Raw genomic sequence first — 20,733 nt, forward strand, 5'->3', positions numbered from 1 at the left:
GCTTCCCTTGAAATCATGATGGTTCCTTGAGCCCGCAAAGTAGCAATGAGCTCTGGGTCCAGGGTGAATGCAGAGAACCTGGGGACCAGCCTGCATGACTGGTGATCCCAGGAGCCCTGCCAGAGGACTAGAAACTCAAACTCCTGCTTCTCACTATGGCAGACAGACTGCTCTCTTATGTAAGTGAGAGCCTGTGTGTGCCCCTTACTTATATTTTTGCTTTTTTTTTTTTTTTTTTTTTTTTGTCAATGGGAGATTTTAAAATAAAATGCCTCTACACCTAGAATCATAAGAGTCGTGCAGAAAGAGACCTTGGCATCACCCAGTGAAACCTCCTACTCAATATACCTTTTTGCCATCCACTTTTGAGAACTCTAGTAATTCCTTATTTCAAACAACAGTGAAGCAGAGACTTTCCCCTGCTTTCTGGACTATCAAGAAGCAGGCACTGATGGCTGTTCTGGGAGTTGGGGTGAAAGGATCACTTCAATAGCAGAGGCAGTTCTGACCACAAAGAAAGTGAAAACAAGAGCTGACTGCAGAGGATGTCAAAAAGAAAGGAGAGGAAGGAAGCTGCTCAGTCCTTTGGGTGAGCCCTGGAGGGAGTGTTTAAAGAACTTGTAAAATCAGGGCCTTCTCTTGACCAACCCCACTCCCTTCCAGCAGGCCCTGGAGTCTAAACCCAGAGGCAAAGCAAAAATAATAGGAAGGGCTAACCAAGATAAGAAAGAAAAAGGCAGAATGTGGAAAGAGCAGGGCCTTTCTGGACTAAAGACTCAATTGCACCTTGTACCTCTCTGGAGATGCTCCTTGTGAAAACTGCCTTTCTAGGGCCAGGAGATTGCTGATGACTCTTCTCCTATGCAAGAAAATTCAAGAGAGTGAGCCTCAGAAGTTTTTAATTTATTAATCAAATAAGTAATATCTAGCAGTCAATATGTTCTTGGTGACTGTAATTTTTCAGCTCTTTCCACGGACATCCATAGAAGATGAATTACGTAATATATAATCACAGATTTGACTTACAAATTAGAAGATTATTTAAGGCATAGTAGAGAAAAAGCATTTTTTTTCTTTTTTGCCATAGCTATCAAGTTTACCTCTAGGCAGTTTTTATGAAATACAACAGGATATCTTTAATAGCTTTGATCTCCTTCGATGATAATGGCATTATTATTTCTAGTGATTAGCACTGATAACAGCTAACATTCATTGATCACCATGTTCCAGACACTACACTTCACTCTTTACACACATACTACTCACAAAAATCCATCAAGGTAGACAGTATTACTATCACAATTTTCGAGATGAAAACAGCCATCAGTTCCCCTAAGTAACTTGGCCAAGGTAGTTAATAGGTGAGAAGACTGGAATAAAGACCCTATATTGCCACCAATACTCTGAAAACCCATTATTCTTCTTGACATATACGACCAGCCATGCAGTTAGGAAGCGGGAATTCTAGGATAAGTTCAGAAGTATGTGAAGAACCAATGCAATGATATCTAAGAAGAAATTTCATATGGCTGGAGAGTCAAATGAGGCAAAATCAGTGGGCAGTATGAAGTTGAAGGAGTTAGAAGCCAGATTTTGAAGATGTCATGTATAGCATGAAAAGTGTTTAATTTTTATCCTAAAAGCAATCGGGATATTTTGCATTTTGCATATTGAGCAAGGCAGTGTGCTATTTACACTTTAATTCTGGAAAAAAACACTACATTGAAATGGAGGAAAGTTGGATATTGAACTGGTCTCCTGGAGGGATGGTGTAGACCTGAACCAAGACAAGGGCTATGGGAAGGGAGAAGCAAAGCAACAGACCCAATCTCTCCTCTGAAGGAGGCAGACTCAGTTGAACTTCGGGATTCATTGCATGCAGGAGGATGGGAGAGAAAAGAATCAAGGGTAACTCCCATGTTTTCAAGTTGGACAAAAAGAAGAACAACGATGGCATTTAGAGTAATGCACTGTTTTGCAGCAAAGTGAAGTGGGAAACTTACAAGTTGAATTTAGGACATGTGAGTTTTGAATGTTTATTGCCTCAAGATCAGTGAAGACAGAAAAATGTAATCTAGATATTAGTGCAGCAGAAGTGGGAAGCCGTTTATCTGGACATGAACAGTGACAGTATCCATAGGTATAATTTGTAGTCTATTGTCACAAAAAGTCCACATCTCTAAAATAGAATCTAGTTTTTCAAAAATGAATGAGGAAATAAACCCATGAAAAGCAAAACAGCCTTGTAATGTAAGTAAACAATGTGTTCTAACTTAAATGAATACAAATGAAAAGTTAAAAATAATCACCCTGTGCACCCCTCAAAGATCCACAGCAAGCAAAATGCATTTTGTCATAGTGGGGTGGCAGTAAAGTGTTCAAAAGCACCATAAAAGTAGAATTCTCCAAAAAGTAATGCAGGTGTCTAGGTCAAATGCAAATAAGGAGCTATGCAAATTGAGTTATACTTGACTACAAAATCAGATGCTTAAAAACATTTCAGGAAAGTGAAGTTTTAGTCTCACAAAATTCACCCGGTCCTCATTATAATACGTTTCCCATTTGTGCCATTCATTCAATGCACTAAATGCATGATGGAGCTCCAGTTAAGTAGATTTAGAAGCTGATTATACTGCATTAAATGTATTCACTGCAATTTTTAGGGAGTTTTTTTTTCCTTTAAAAGGATTACTAAACCAAGAAAAGTAGAAAGTAAGACAGAAAATAAAATACCCTTTGGTGATGCTGTAACACGATTAGAAAATAGAATGGCTTTATGATATCATGTAAGAACATACGTTCTCACTTATCTGATTTGAATAACTAAAGAATACATTTCAATTTTGTTAATTGCTTTTACACTGTACTTGACACCTTCTGTACACATGATTAGTTCATCCCTTGAGACTTCATTTACTTTAGAAATGCCTATCTTTTGTTATGAATGTATGTTGTTTTCTTTTAGGATACATAGGTGGTCAACAATTTTTTTTTTTTGAATTACCAGAATGGACACTCTTGTAGGTGTTGTAAGAACTGGGTTCAACCTTGGCTCCGCCGTGAAGAATAGATTCACCAATCTTGTCCTTAATTATTTTCCTGATTTCTAACATGAGGATGCTGAATTACACTGAGTGAACTCTAAGTGTCTCCTAGGTTCAAAATATATATGATTTTGGGAAAAGGCACTTGGATGCCATTTTTTGATGTTGCCTTCAGGCAACTTCTATTTAAAATAGAAAAACTACCAAAATGCAATTATTGGAATTACACAACTATTCATATGAATGCATTTATGAATTGAATACTGTATACTAGCCAAAGCTACCTAAAATTCAATAGTCTGCAATATAGTAAATTCCATTTGTTTCTAAATAAGCCTAGAAGGGAAGTAGCAGAAGAGAATAATTGACAAGAAAAGAGAATTTCAACATGAATCAACTCTGTCATAATTTTCTACAGCATGAGTAGCCTGGCTAATGTACATTGAGAAGTACCCTTTCAATAAGACATTTTTAAAATATAAAGTAGTCCCTTAAATAGGACATAGGAGCATCAGTTTGCATATGTAGTAGGTAAAAGGGAATTTTTTAATCAATGCCCTACAGTTTTAAAAAATTAATACTAACTATTATAGCAATGATAATATTACATTGTAGGGCTATGTCCTATTTTATAACAATTACTAAATTTTAAAACGCAGTTATAATAAATGCAAAATAATTTTCAAAACATAAGGCCTCATACCCACCACCCACCATGCTGTGAGGCAAGAAACTCCAGACAGAATGAGCAACTTGTCCAACTTCACATTGTTCATAAACAGCCAACCCAAGATTCTGCTGATTTTCCCATTCTTCAAATATTTGCTGAGTACCTTCTGGGCACATTGATAGTTCCTCCTCTTTCCTTTTCTTCATTTTCTTCTTCAGCAACTCACCAGTTTGTCTTCAATTTATGCCTCCCTTTTCCTCTATGTTTTCTGACTTTTTGTCTTTTTGCTCTACATTTTGGTAGTTTTCTTCATCTTTAAACATTTTCTTTCAACTTTTTCCTGTCTTCTTTTAGTTTTGGCAAGGGTATTTCAAATGTACAAGAGCTCTTTCTTGTTTTCTGATAGCTCCTTTTTAATAGCATCCTGATTTGGTTTTACAGATGTAAAATTTCCTTGGTTCTTTATAAATATGGATTTCAGATTTTTAAGTTATTCTCTGTTCCTGAGTCACTTTCTTTTCCTTTTGATCAGTTTTCCTATATGTGTGAATTATTTCCTCAAATGCCTGATGATCCTCGGTTATTATTTCACATTAGAAAATTAAGCAATAGAAAGACTTACTGAGGGCAGTTGTTTATTAGCTGGAAGCTTTAATTCAGCAGGAATGGGCATGGACTCACTGTTACACTGGAGGTAGTCTTCCTCACATGCCAGAATGAGGAGGATTTTCTCAAGGTGACTAGCCTTCACACTATCTAGTCTGCTTTTTTGTAACAATATCTTCCAGTTTTACAAACAAAAACAAAACCCCAAACCCCAAACCTCTTTGTTGTTGTTTTGACTGGGGAATAAACATGTAGCAGTCAGGTGTTTTTCAAGAAGGAGTAGGAAATAAGGGCTGACAGCTGTGATATATGTAGACTAATAATACCTCTAAAATGCCTCTGATTTCTATTCTACCTCTCACTTGCATCCCCTGGTTGGGGTTCTCTGATAGGCAGGTCAATTTTTCTTCCTATTACAGGAATCTCATTGTTGATACTTTAAGTTGATGTTTCTTCCACTCTATTTTCTCAGTTAATATTCTTCCATCTGTGTTTTTTTCTTCCAAGAATTGGTTGACATCTGCAGGTAGAAAGATATTCACTGTTTTGGTAAGATTGTGCCATTTTAATAAAATTTACTTTTTTAAAATGTATTTTAATAGACATAGGCTAGTTGTTGAGACTGATTTTGCTTTAGATAGCACCTTGTTCTGTAAGCCAATTCCGACAGGCTTATGGGGCCTTCATATAGGGGCTGAACGTTGGAAATGAAACCCAGCACTTAAGTTTGCAGTCTGCCCTATGCAGTGAAGGAAGTGGATTACTTCCTGATTCAAGTCTTGTACTTCCTTGTTGAAATTCCAACTAATCCCTACAACGGTCTTGGGATAGATAAGCTTCTTGTTTTCAGGTTATTTGCAGGACAAAGACAGTTGACATACCCTGGGATCGGTGTAAGATCCAGCATTTCTGGGGTTGATTTAGTCTCCACTTTCCTAGGTGCTTTTCTATTTCTTCAAAATTAACTTTTCTGTTTTTCAAAAGAATAGATTTCCAGAAGCCATGTGCCATGTCACGATATTTATTTAAAGGAAAACATACATTAGACAGCACATTGGATGATTCTGTTTGGTTTCCTCTGTTGGCTTGTTAGCTATCACTCTTTAATTTAGTGGTTGCTTTAGGGTTTGTAGTATATATTTTAACTTGTCACAATCTACCTCCAAGTGATATTATATCACTTCAGATCTAGCTTAAGAACTTTACAATAGTAGACTTCCATTTCCCCCTCCTGACCTTTGTGTTAGTGCTGTCATATATTTCACTTGTATATTTATTATAAACTTGACTTTACATTATTTTTGCTTGTTTGTTTAAAGATTTAATTATACTTAAAAAGATCTGAATAAGAAACTTCTATTCTGTTTTTTCCTTTGCGGTTACTGGTATTGGCAGTTTCCTTTCCTTTGTGCTGATCCATATTTCTATGTGATATAATTCTCTTTCTGCCCTAATAACTTCCTTTAACATTCTTAAATGGCTGATCTGCTGGCGATAAAATTCTGTGAACCTTTTATGTATGAAAGTAGTCTTTATTTCGGTTTCATTTTTAAAGATATTTTCACTGTCTGGGATTGTAGATTGACCTTTTTTTTTTTCTTTCTCTACTTGAAAGATGCTGCTCCATTTCCTTCTTGCTTCTGCTGTTTCTGATGGAAAATCTCCTGTTATCCTTATCTTGTTCTTCTGTACAGTATGTATCTTACTTTTCCCTCTGGCTGCTTATAAGATTTTTCTCTTTCTCACTGGTGTTGATAAATTTGATTATGTGCTTTGCTGCAGCTTTCCTCATGTTTCATGTGTTCGATGTTCATTGAGCTTTTTAAATCTGTGAGTTTATAATTTTCAGCAACTATGGAAAATGTTCAGTCATTATTTCTTTGGATGTATGTTCTTCTTCCTTACTCCTTCAGAGACTCCAATTACACATATATCAGGCCGCTGCAATTTGCCCCACTGATGCTTTATTTTTCTCTTTCTGTTTTTTAAATCTATATTTTAATAGTTTCTATTGTTGTGCCTTCAAGTTCACTGATCTTTTGTTTACAATGTCTAATCTACCATTAATAGCATCCAGCATATTTTTTATCTTGGACATTGAAGTTTTCAGCTGTAAAAGTTTGATTTGGGTCTTTCCTACATTTTCTATGTTCCTACTTAATTTTTTAAATACATGTGATATGGATAGAATAGCACAGTTTATGCCTTTATTTGCTAGCTCATGTCATGCCTTTATTTGCTAGATTTAACACCTTTGTCAGTACTGAGTTGGCTTTAATTGATTGATAGTTTTGCTTTTTCGTAATCAGTCATTTTTTGTTGGATGCTGCATATTGTGACTATGATCTTGTTGAAGCTAGGTGATTTTGTGTTTCTATAAATATTTTGAAACTTTGTTCCAGGATGTAGTTATTTGGAAGTACTATGATCCTTTTGGGTCTTGCACTTAAGATTTCTTCTGTGAGATCAGAGCTGTGCTCAGCCTTGGACTAATTTTTCCCACTTCTGATGCAAGATCCTCCTAAGTATTCTATCCAATGCCTCATAAATCTTGAGGTGTTCCAGCATGGCTGATAGGAACAGGCACTATTCTCAGACTTGTCTGAATGTTGAACAATGCTGTTTCTAATAGTTTTAGGTGGTTCTTTCCTTGATGTTGGGTAGCTTCCTCACATGCATGTGTACATCAGTATTTGAATGCTAGATGAGAACCCTCTGCAGTTCCCTGGAATTCTCTCTGTGTGCAGCTCTCTCTTCACTAGTACTCTGTCCAGCACACTCTGGCTGTTTTGGTTTTACCAGGGTCTCAGATCCATCTCCTCAATTCCAGGAGGATGCCAGACTCTTCCCGGGTCCCCTTTTCTGCACTATGGCTTGCAAACTCTCTCCTGGGCATAAACTGGGGCAATTATAGGACTCACATTGTTTGCTGTCTTTCAGGGATCACTGAATTTCACTGTCCAGTGTCCAGTGTCCCACAAAGCATGCTTCATATATTATATCCATTTTGTGGTGGTTTCAGGCAAACGGGTAAATCTGATCTTTGTTACTCCACCTTGAATGATTGAATTATGTTCTGATTGTACCTAAAGGACATGGCAAGCCCCTAGAGGAAATGACAATGTGGCACATAGCACAAAAGCAGCAGAACTTGGGGACATAAAGGAATCAAAAGGGCTATGACAAAGAATGGCTTTTAATTAACTCATGTGAGTGTGTGACTAAAGGTCTGAGGAGTCAAGGCAGTAGGAAAAAACTACAAAATTTGGGCTTTCATGACATCCTCAGTTTCAAAAGGATGGGGACTCAAAAACTAAAATTGCTTTTTTTGTGCAAAATAAGAACAAATACTTCCTGATGACAGCTATTTCAGAACACAAAGTGCAATGGATAGACAGAAACTAAAAATAGATAACATGTATAGAGTGCTTAGCGAGGCACTATTATAAGGTTTAACAAGTATTAAGTCATTTAATCCTTTCAACAACTCTATGATGTCAATAACAGTATTATCCCCATTGTACAGGTAAGACATCTGAGACATAGAGATTAAATTTTTACCCAAGATCAAATGACTACAGAATGGGAGAACCAATATTTGAACTCAGGAAGTACAGCCCCAGAACCTGAATTCTTAGCTACCCACACTATATTCACTTTCAAGCCAGACGAATAGAGGGAACTGCTTCTTCTAGAAGAAACAGTTAATTTTTCATATTACATCATAGGTATTCTGCAGTAGGATAATATTCTGCTTTTGGTCACTCAGCCTCTACCTTCTACTCCTCTGAGGAATCTTCACCTTTAAGAAATGAACACGTTGATCCAGTTCAAGGGGAAAAAGAGACTCAGAAACCTGAGGCAATGGTTCAAAATGTAGCACTAAGTGGACATACAAGGAGCATATTTTCCAGAGGACAAGGTCAAGAGCACCTGAAAATGTCTCTATAATGTGTATTTAGACAGTGTACATCACAGCGACTCCACTATTGCAGAGTTCTAAGACCTTGTCATCTTTATTTGGACTTCAAATCTGGTATTGGGTAGCATTAAAAAATGAAGGTGATGTAAAATTAACATTTTACTAAGAAATTGCAGGGAGGCTTTAAGATAATTGATGTCACACTATGGTATGAGATTGCTGTAATTTTAAATTATTTACCAAAATTGGGATATAACTAGAGCTCATTGCAGCATAATTTTTCCATTTAAACAATGACATATCTATATATGGGGGAATATACTTTACATCTGACTTTTCTCACACTGATTAACACTCTTGCTGCTGTAACTATCTAGCCCAGAACACACAGGACCTTTCCAATTAGTACTGCTGTTTCTCCTTCTGAATAAGTCTACATCAATGAGAACCCCAGATGTGAGTGCTAGAAAGTGTGTTCCAGGGCAGCTGTAGCAGTAATTCTGCTCATGAACTCTCTGAGTTCCCCCTGCCTCGATCCTCCTGCCTCTTCTCTTCCCCACCTCTATTTCGCTTCCTTGGTGATACCATTTAATTTCATGGTACCAAATGCCAATTTTTATAATGATGATCTTCCAAAGTTTATCTTCCACCAAAACCGCTTCCTGATTATTAAACTACCTCCATAAACCTCTACCTGGATGCCCAATAAGTGTTTCAAACTCAGCACGTAAAAGCTAAACTCCTGAGCTTCTGCCCCAATCCACTCTCCTCATCTTCTCCATCTCACTGAATGAAAAACAAATCTGCATAGATATTCAAGACAAACATTCTGGGGAGTAATCCTCATTCTTTTTTTCTTACATCACACTTTGAATGTATCAGAAATTCCTCTGGTATCTGACCACATATCATTATCTATGCTGCTACCCAAGTCAGCACCATCTCTAGCCTGGATTATTGGAATGCCCTTTAATAGGTGTCCTTGATTTCATCCTTGTCCTCCTACAACCTATAAGAGTATCCAGTGTGATCCAGTTATAAAAATGGTAGATTATGCTTATCTTCTGCTCAAAGGTGTTTTATATATATGTGTGTGTTTTATACATCTAGTTATGTATATATAGCTATATATACACATCTAGTTTTATACATTGTATACATTTTATACTTTTATACATCTATACATTTTATACATTTTATACTTTTATACACCTAGTTATGTGTATATATAGTTATATATAGCTATATATATATTTCAGTATAACATATACATATTGTAGTATTTTATATATAGAGAGAGAGAGCAGTATAACAAATTATTCTTAGTGATATCCCAATTTTGGTAAATAATTTGAAATTAATAACTTCTCTCTTAGAACAAATGCAAATGTCTTATAATGGCCTAAGGAGCACTAAAAAATGGGCATCATTACCTTTCAGATCTCATCTTCCCCAACAGTACTGCCAGAAGAATATAACGTGAGCTACATGAAAGAAGTACAATTTTAAATTTTCCAGTAGCAACATATATATTTCCAGTATAAAACAGATGCAATTAACTTTAATAATCTATTTTATTTGACATAATATATTCAAAATATTGTTTTCCAACATTTAATCAATACCAATTGCATACAATATAGTTTAGGTTTTTCTTTCATTACAAAGTCTCTGAAATCTGGTGTGTCATTTATGTGTACAATATACCTCCATTCAGGCTAGCCACATTGCAAGTGCCCGATAGCTCTATGTGGCCAGGGACAGTGCAGTTTTGTTTTTTTTTTTTTAATTTATTATACTTTTAAGTTCTAGGGTACATGTGCATAACGTGCAGGTTTGTTACATATGTATACTTGTGCCATGTTGGCATGCTGCACCCATCAACTCGTCAGCACCCATCAACTTGTCATTTACATCAGGTATAACTCCCAAGGCAATCCCTCCCCCCTCCCCACTCCCCATGATAGGCCCCGGTGTGTGATGTTCCCCTTCCCGAGTCCAAGTGATCTCATTGTTCAGTTCCCACCTATGGGTGAGAACATGCAGTGTATGGTTTTTTGTTCTTGCGATAGTTTGCTGAGAATTATGGTTTCCAGCTGCATCCATGTCCCTACAAAGGACACAAACTCATCTTTTTTTATGGCTGCATACAGTGCAGTTTTACAACAACTTCTCAGTGCCTCTCACTAGAGCAGGCATGCTCCCACCTCTAGGCCTCACAGACCTTGCTCTTCCTTCTATCTGTAATACTCTTTTCTTGGAATCTCTTCATTGTTCTTTCCTTCACCCTTTTCAAAACTTTGTTCAAGTGTTTTCTTTTTAGTAAGATCTTGCCTGTCCACAACATTCAATTCCAACCTCTTCCAACTATAACATTTCCTATCAGCATTTCTTGATTTATTTTCTCCATTGTATTTAACACATTCTAGCAAATTACATAATATCACGCACACACGCAGGTTCTTACATCAGATTTAATATGACACTAAGCTCTCATGCAACTAGACTGGTAGGAAGTTTCATTACATTATTATTATTGGAGCTCCTTCCTTCCACTCCAGAGTTGTATGGAAGTCCTGGGAATGATGGTAACTCATAATGTATTAAATTGATTCCAGAGCTGCTTTGCTACAATTAGGTACAGTTGACCCTGCCAACTTGGGGCCCTGGTGTCTACAGTCTACAATCGCTGAGTTCATTTCCTGGGTTCCCAGGTTCCCTAGGAATCAGGTCTGTCCTACCTCCCTAGATTTCTGCACCAATTTTCCTTACTCAGAGAAATTCAGGCCACCATCTTCTTCCTAGTCCTTGACAATTTCCCCTAATGTTTTCCTATCACCTCTCCCAATGCTCACGGTATTTGCCTCTTTCTCTTCCCCTTAACATATCTCTTTAGTGACTTTAACTTTAGGAAACAACATCCTTGTCTGAAGGAGAGTGAGGATTGGGCCGGGGTGATCATGATGGATGGTGGACAGGACTTACAGGCAAGCTTTAAAATGGAAACTCTTCAGTCAAAAGCCTGATTATCCCCTCTTGGACTGGACAGGGAGGGATGGGAGTAAAAATACAGTAAAAATAAGATCTGCTAGTATTGTAACAAAGTCTTGACACAACCATAAGTAAGAATTGTGGGAGATTTTAGAATATTTTGATTTTTTAATGATTCATGTTTTTGTTATACCTATTTATTATCAGGAAAGCCTCCAAATTAAAACCATTTCAGTAATACTATTTTGATGCCAGGAAAATAAGGAACCTGGAAGTAGTGTCACATGGTAGCAGCATACAACAGGAACTATAAAAATGTATGCATATAAATATACATGGGTACATACAGATATACATACAGGTTTTGAGAAGAATGGAACCCAAAGAAATGCTTTTACACTGTTAGTGGGAGTGTAAATTAGTTCAACCATTGTGGAAGACAGTGTGGCGATTCCTCAAGGATCTAGAACCAGAAATACCATCTGACCCAACAATCCCATTACTGGGTATATACCCAAAGGATTATAAATCAGTCTACTATAGAGACACATGCACATGTATGTTTATTGCAGCACTGTTCACAATAGCAAAGACTTGGAACCAACCCAAATGCCCATCAGTGATAGACTGGATAAAGAAAATGTGGCACATATACACCATGGAATACTACACAGCCATAAAAAAGGATGAGTTCATATCCTTTGCAGGGACATGGATGAATCTGGAAACCATCATTCTCAGCAAACTAATACAGGAACAGAAAACCAAACACCGCGTGTTCTCACTCATAATTGGAAGTTGAACAATGAGAACACATGGACACAGGGAGGGGAACATCACACACCGGGGCCTGTCATGGGGTGGGGGGCTAGAGGACGGATAGCATTAGGAGAAATACCTAATGTAAATGACGGGTTGATGGGTGCAGCAAACCACCATCACATGTGTATGCCTGTGTAACAAACCTGCACGTTCTGCACATGTATCCCAGAACTTAAAGTATAACTAAAAAAAAAAAAAAAAAAAAAAAAGAGTAAGAAAATGCTGTACAAAGAGAAGGGAAGCAAATAGATGCTCAAGAGAAAAGGAAGTCTGGAGGATGAAGAAAGCAGAAATCTGGGGAAAGAATAAACAAAAAACCTGATTTCTGGTTTGGGAGAGGGGAGGAAAAAGGAAGGACATTGCATGAGACGCCAAGTCAGGGCCAGGAAGAGTTTCATGAAGGAGATGTATTGCAATGACCTATGTGCCATACACTGCATTTTGAGGATACTGAATTGCTTGAGATCTCACCACTAAATAACAGAAAGGGAAAAAGTGAAAAACTTTACGGGCTATCTCCTCTGTGCTAGGTCATTTTGCATACAATAGTCCCTTTCATCTTCACAATAGCACTATAAAGTAGGTGAGATTAATCTCATTTTCCAGTTGAGGAAAGAGGGTCAAAATGATGGAATACTGTGCTCGGGATCACGCAGCTATTCAGTGTGGACTCAGGGAAAGAAGGCTTGCATCCAACCCTGGGTCCTGCATTCTTGCTACGGCCGCTCCTCCGACTGCACGCCCTTGTAGGAGTTACTTACTTTTCCAGACAGATCCCCAAAATACATCTTCTGCTCCACATTGGAAATATCTCTTTACTTCTGAAGCCTTATTTTTTCACTTTATTTTTTATGCTTAAGCTAGACAATCAATAACGATTTAGTGAATAAGTGAAAAAAAAAGAACCCATGTACATAGGTATGTGTCCATTCTACATCATTTAGTTCAAACTATAAGATCTGACAGTAGCAGCCTGTAAACATAACATGCATACTACTCATTTAAAAATATACACAGCAATCCAGGTAGCATGACTTCTTAAAGGCAGGGTCCCCTCACAGGGCAGTATATGCTAATCAGCAAAGCAAAATCAGTACTTTGAACAAATTGAACATATGCATGAAAAACGTTTCTAATTTTTGTATTATTAAGATTTTATAAGATACGTAATGATTCTTTAGCATACTTTGTTACAATGCTCGTTAGAAAATCTGCAAAAAAGGATTAAAATAAATCTCAGATGTCAACACAATCTCCTGGGCAATTCTTCACTAGACCAAACGATGCCATCCACGACTGCATTATCTATGAGGCTGAGAATGGCTAATGAGGCCCATCGATTGTGATAGAGCCTGCACTGCACTCAAAGACTTTTTCTCTCTTCTCCGCCATAGGCTGTACTTACCCACTCCTGCAGAGAGAGCCCAGCCTTTATAGTTGAAGGCAAAGGTGAAAATAGCCAGTGTTGTGTGAGCTGAAAGACTTCACACTTCAAATAGTCCTTAGATTGTAGGGAAAATCCTCGTGGCGAATCTTTTTTCATGATGGCAGGGATTCATATTTGCCAGGCACAATGGAGAGTACCTGGCACGAAGCTGGGAGCTGAAAAAATGTATACACATAAATATGCATAGACACATACAGAGATATATATACACACACAAACACATGTGCACAGATAAACTAATATCATCAAATAGATACTAGAATTTTGTTGATATCACCAAAACCCATCATGTACCTCCTAGTCATCCTCTACCTGAGCATTTTTCAGAAACTTTGAACAGTATGATTTTTTAACACTATTTCCAGCTCCTGTATTCAGTGGCTTGTTTACTTTGTTACTTTCAGCCTCCTACTCTGGTTTGAGATGTCTCAAAATAGCATTCCAGTTATTTGTGTTTTCATCTATAGTTATTTTCTCAACAAGGGTTTTTAAAATTCCTATGTATTTAAAAAAATAACTTGAAAAATGATGCAAAATTCTGCAATGTATTCTTAGAAACAAGTAAAGATGCAAATATATCACCAGTAATATGGAGGCAGAGTGATTTGAACACAGCAGAAAGGAGTATTAATTTCAGTCCTGCCACCTACCATCTGAGTGAATCATGACAAGGTTTTTGTTGTTGCTTTATTTACTTGTTTGCCTTCCTGGTCTTCAGTTTCTCACAAGTATATATGAGGAATTGGATCCTGTGCCCTCCAGCATTTTTTGAAACTCTGAATTTCCAGGATTCTAGGAAACTTATCCTAACCAAATTTGTGTTGGCATGACTGGCTTTAGAAAAGCATAGCCAGTAATTGGTGATGGGTCTGACTACAAAGAACAAGGGCAGAATGAGCTAGACCCCACCTCATAATCCTTAATGAGTCCACCTGTATGATTAAGAGCAATCCTTAATGAGTACATCTGCATGATCAAGAGTAAAGGTGGGTAAATCTGACTTCTCCCATATATAGTTATGGAAACTACAAGTCACTTTATCTCTTCAATCATTCATAGAATGGAGAAACAAAACCCACCTTCACAACGCTTAAAGCATTAGATAAAATGTAAGTGTAAAGCATTTACAACCATACCCAGAACATTGCAGGGTCCAGTTGATAGTTTCTACTAATGTTCTTATCAGAAAACTTTCAAACGATAGAGCAGACAAGAAATACACAGGATGGGAAAAGAGACTTACCAAAAGGAGATAATTGATCCAAGTTAAACAAAAAGGTGTTTATTCCCTCTTTAAATTGTTCTTGAAATTTGCTAAGACTTGCATCATTGTTTAGAAGATTTGAACCCCAGAAGTTGTTTCATGCCAGCTCAGGTGGTAGATGAAGGCAGACCTTTCAAAAGATTAGATTTACAAAAAACCACATTGGTCTTTATCGTCCATGTTGTTCTTCTCTCTAAAGTCTTAGGAAGTATAATAGTATTGATCAGACAAGACAAGAGCCTGGCCTACCATAATCAAACAATAACCTTTGATTTATCCACCTGGAAAATGTCCATGGAAACTATAAAGGAGAGTGTTTTGGGTCAAAGAGTACGTTTGGTTTCATGTTGAGAAAACTACCCCTATTACCTTTTATTTCCTAAATAAAGAGCATGGTTGCTTTGTACAGTCATGGTCTCAAAGGCAAATCTTTTGTTTCAGAGGTTGAATGGGCTATTTCTCTACATGTCTGATTACATGCCGTGCATCTCAAAGCATATTGACAATTTCATTATACTGAGTGCAGTAATCCATATCAACAGCTCATCCCTGTTTTGAATTATAAAATGAAGGAACTTAAAAAGCCAGGTATAAGCAAACTTATCTGCTTCTAGTCCTTCAGGGACTGGACTAGGTCCAAAATTAAACAAGACACAGGGTAGCTTTTTAAATTTAAACACTTCCTAAAATTGTTTTTTCACCAAAAGTAGGCCACCTAAAAGATTAAAAGCTCTCTCTTTCTTTCTCAAAAAAAAAGAGTAAAAAACACATAATTACACTCTAATTTAAAACTCTAATTGAATGCTCTTGTATTCATAAGATGTTCTACTTTCCTTTAGGGACAATATTCTTATTAGTCACACAAGCTGTCTAATCATTTAAGCGCAGGGCTTCTTCAAACCATATACCTTTGTTGCAAAGCAAATGAGAAAGTGCAGTGCTGTCTTTTTTTCCTCAGTGTCTCTCAATTATGTACTTAGAAAAGCAACAATCAAATACTCAGGCTGAATAAAAAGATACCTACTGGACTAGCACAGGTCTAAAGACAACTGAGGTTAGTGCTGTCTGTATTTTTAAGACAGTACTCTTCCTGGTCTACATTTAAAGATTTAAAGATTATAAAAAGACAAACAAACAAAAACAAAACAAAAAACAAAGCACTCATGAATAAAGGACAAGGCAACTTGGTTAGGGAGGCAGAAAAGCAAACGCTTGAACACTTTGGTTGACTTTGGAATCTGGGAGACCCATGTTCAATCTCAGGTGAGTTACCTGAACTTCTGAACCTCGCTATCTATAAAAGAGAGGTAGTAACAGCATCTCTCAAAAAGGGCTGGAGTAAGAATTACAGGAGATAATATGTATAAGTGATTTTCACTGTTCAAAGTAAGCAATGGATGTTCAATATCATCATCAGCATAATTAAGAAATCATTTTGCAAGTGTGAAATATACAACGTTTAATTTTCTCCTGCTCCCCCTTTCTCTCCATATGCAAAGGCATACAGGGAAAGGGGGAAGAAAACTAGTATTTACATAGAGTGTTGGCCATGTTCCAGGTACTTTACATAGATCATCTCAACTAGTTGTCATGACATCTGCCTGGGATAATGTTCCTTTGAGGGATGAGGAAACTGAGGCTAAGACAGAGACACAGAGACAGAAAGACAGTGGGACAGAGAGAGAGCCTGAAACCCAAGTCTCCAGTGCCCAGCCCATACTTATTCTACTATAAACGTTCACATGCGCACATATTAACACACATGCACATGTGTGTTAATGCACATTCCTGAGACAATCTGGGAATTTCTTTAAGTGGTACTCATAGGCTTATACAGCCTGAGTACAGTAGCTTTTTTATTGACATCTAATCCTCAAAACAGTCTCGTAAAGTTTTATTATTATCTCTATTTCATGAATTAAACAACAGAAGCTCAGTGCATAATTAATATAAAAAGGCAAAAGCTATTGCGTTCTGGATTTAGGATTAGAACTGAGATCTGTTTGACACCAAAGTCCAGGTAATTTAAAGTCCAGGTAATTTCTCCTATATAAGGACAACTTCTGATGAGAAGCAAGAGTTGTTTGAATAGAAACCCTTCATTAAATAGAAAAATTTACTTTTTACTCTCTTAAAATATAAAAGATTTCACTCTCTTTTGGGAAACTGGTTGTCTCATGGTGAAATTTTTCTTGCAGAATAAAAGTGATGAAACTGGCTGTCTTTGAATTAGGTGAAAAGAATGAGTACCTTGGACGTGAGCATTCTGCTGGCTTATTTCTTGTGCATTACGGCATTCAACAAAGAAGAGAAAGGTCCTATTTGATTTTAGCAAAATGTGGGATCCATGCAGTTCATTTGTAAGCTTCCTTCCTGTAGCAGCTCCCATTCACACAGCGAGGTCACAGCGTTGGTGATCTGAATGCCCACACCTGCAAGGTGAACTTCAATATATCACATATTTCAACTGTGAGATTTCAAATGAAGCCTGTTGTGGGCTCTGTGTTTCCAGACAGCTCATAGATCCCTGTCTAAAAGCACTGAGTATAGCAATGAGCTTATGATAGTATCTCAATAAATTTCTGTGGCGCCAAAGAGAAAAGCCAGAGTCTTTTGTTGATAGCATAACAGAATGGACAATATTGCCTAGAGAAGGCTACCATTTGGAAGACGTTCAAGGAACCATAGCATGGATTGCCTGAAACAAATACAATCATGAATATCAGTTGTCATTAGTTCTTGAACTGGCATCTTGGTAACCAAGTAGCTTAGACCAAAGCCATCTTACAGAGATTTCCACAACGCTTAAGATCCCAGAAACAAGATTTTGAGAGCAGACATTAAGATGCAATAATAAATTAGTTATTGCATATTAGCATAAAAAGGTTTAAATTTTTATCTTTTGTATAAGGATAAACTATCAGTTAGGAGGTACAACAAGAAAAAAAAAAAAAAAAGCCAAGATGAGCTAAATACCCAAACATGAATTGGCTTTAAAAAATTCTAGCTTCAATATACAACTCTTACTACTTTGAAATGTAAAGGTTTTAACCATAAAAATCATCATTTTGATTTTAAAAATGTAGTGCCAAAAGGTCTTAACTAAAAAACATTATCTGGATTCAAAATTTAAAGGTTTTCACAGGAAACAAAGTTAATTATACACAGTATGCTGAAAGTATGTCTTAATTATGATTCAGTTGTTTAAATGAAAGAAATACAAGTCTGAAAATTATCACTTTTCTAATTCCAAATTCCCACTGGAGTTTCTAGCAGTTCTGGATCCCACATCCCAAAACACCACCAAAACTGCTTAAACACATGTACATACACACACCACATCTAGGTATATTGAAAGAGCACAAATGTCCTTAAATGTGTAAGAAACACAGTCATATAGAAAAATACACAATACACATACACACACACGTGCCTCTGAAGTGCCACCATTCATTCTAAAAGGCTATAGGGTCAACTTGACAGTCTTTGGCTTGGTTTAGGTATGCAGTAGGTCACTACCCTGGTTCTGGTGCTCATGACCCATTGCCTAGGTTGCAGCAGCAGGTAGTCCACCAACCTACTGCAAGAGATAACTTCCCAAGATGCAAGTTGTGAATGACAGTCTTCTCAAAAGCTTTCCATGGGTCTCCTTTGTTGGCAGAGCTATGTCCCATTTCTATTTTATGACATTTATGGACCTGAAGGGACTAGTAATAGTTTAGCTCTATATTCCTCAAAGTATGCATTGCCTAGAAAATCCAGGCAGTACATCTTTTTCCATTTTTTTCAAATTTTTAATTTTTGTGGGTACATATGAGGTGCATATAATTGTGGGGTACATGAGACGTTTTGATACAGACATGCAATGTGAAATAGTCACATCATAGGAAATGGGATATCTATTCCCTCAAGCATTTATTCTTTGTGTTACAAACATTCCAATTATACTCTTTTAGTTATTTACAATGTAAGATTAAGACTATAGTCAACCTGTTATACTATCAATAGTAGTTATTATTCTTTCTACCTATTTTTTGTACACATTAACCATCCAAGGCAGTACATCCTGATGAACAGTTGTACTATATCAAAACCAGAGATACCTCCACAGCCTCCATTGCTGCCCTGGAGATATGGATTGTGATTAGGTTGTTGAATGAAGGAGCCAGACCTTACAATCTATGGCTGAAAGTATTCCAGCTGTATTTCATTAATTTGCAAGAATCATCTATGGAGCTATTAAAAATATAGAGTCCCAAGTTTTGACTCTTCCCCCAAAGGTTCTGATTTGTTAAGTCTTGGAAAGAAGCCAGGAATCTGCATTTTTAAAAGTCCCTGGTCTTTCTGATGCAGCCAAGCAGCAATTTCACATTTGGAGCCATACATAATTTATTTTCCTCATTTTATAGGTATAAAAACTGTGAGCCAGAGTAGTAAAGTGACTTGCCAATGATTAGTCAGAAAGTTGCTGTAAACCAGAACTGGAACCCAGGTCTCCCAACTCCCTGTCTTCCCTTGCTGTTGGGCTGCCTCCCACTAGAGCAATAGGGGTGTCATGTGGCAAACTCTGTGCAGCTTCCTATAGCTCTTCATTGGTTTTATTCTACAGATACTCCTTCATTGCAAAGTCACTTTTTTAAGAGGATGAAATTTCACAGTAATACCTCTCACAGGTCAATGCAAGAAACTTGTTTCACCAAAGGCATTTTTCTGGCTCATCTAATTCTTGAAGCACAGAGCCAGCAATATGATCTGCCTCGTTTACTCTGTCTGTACAGTGGGAATTGCACCAGCTCTCACTGAATTGTCTGTTAGTGTTATTAAAAGCCTGGATAAAGATAATAAATTCTGTGTCACCTCTCAAACTCCTCTGTGACAGATTTCCTATAAATAACAATATGAGTATGCAATCCTGCTACAGCATTAGCATCAAAGACAAAACGGACAAATCAGATTGTCAGTTCATGATTTAGCATCCTCATGAGAAAAGCTTGTGCATGCCAGACAAGTGCCTCACAAGTTGACATTTATAGTTTGGGCCAGTTTTGATACATTTACCTTTACCCTAAACTGAAATGTATACTTGGAAATTAATTTAATCCACTGGTATGAAAGTCTTTCTGTGGCTAGCCTTCCTGGGGAAACAAAAAAGCTTGACGTCTTTGATAAATTCAATAATTCTTTCTGGATGAAACTAGTTTTATGTGCTCAAACTGAAACTTCTTAAATACTCCTCTGCTTGACTTAACTAATTTTATGTAGCTTCATTTACTTCCATGGAATAGTTTAAGTATCAGGGGGATTGGATTCACGGTCTGTTTCACAATAAGAAAATGTGCTTAGTTGGAGAAAAAGTCTTTAAATACATTTCCAGTACTAGATTATTAAATTATTGCTTTTCCAACAAATGGGCGAACCTATTCAAGTAAAACTTAATTATTCATTCAACCATTCAAAAACATATATATTGAGTGCTTATGATGGGGTAGAAACTGTTGGGCACTGAGACATAACAATGAACAAAAACAGATTTTTCTTGCTCAATAGACATACAAGGGCTTCCAAGGGGACATAAACATTAATCACATAATTACACAAAAGAGAAGTTTGTTACAGGCAGAGAGTACAGGATGAGGTGGATGTAAGTGGAGTCAGAGAGAGCTTCCAAAAGGGACCAACAAGTCAGCTGAGATTGGAGGGGTGAGCAGTTTCTAACTAAGGCAAGGAGGGAAAGAATGTGTACAGATGACAGTAGAAACGTGATGAGCAAGGATATACGGCCCAGTTCTAAAGGAATATCAAGAGCAACTCTGCTGATGCATGTTTCCAAGCCAGGCTTGAGGCTTGCACCAACTATTCAGGTCCTTGATCATGCAACAGTTGTGGTTTACTGGACAAAGTACTTGAGGAGGAGGAGCGAAAGACCTGGAAAAGTTGCTTTAATCTCCACGGTTCTAAGTCATCACA

At 37.1% G+C, this 20,733-nt stretch overlaps 1 long non-coding RNA gene across 1 annotated transcript in view; it reads right to left on the reverse strand.

Annotated features, from left to right (window-relative positions):
- Positions 1-20,733, reverse strand: part of LOC126933021 (uncharacterized) — a 260,067-nt gene that overhangs the window by 58,086 nt on the left and 181,248 nt on the right. The window contains exons 2-4 of the long non-coding RNA XR_007718394.1: positions 17,017-17,198; positions 14,746-14,896; positions 13,461-13,657 (exon numbers count right to left, since the gene is read on the reverse strand). This is a non-coding gene — a long non-coding RNA (uncharacterized LOC126933021). The remainder of the gene's footprint in view (positions 1-13,460; positions 13,658-14,745; positions 14,897-17,016; positions 17,199-20,733) is intronic.

The sequence above is a fragment of the Macaca thibetana genome, chromosome 12 (assembly GCF_024542745.1).
Source record: "Macaca thibetana thibetana isolate TM-01 chromosome 12, ASM2454274v1, whole genome shotgun sequence".
Lineage (NCBI taxonomy): Eukaryota > Metazoa > Chordata > Mammalia > Primates > Cercopithecidae > Macaca > Macaca thibetana.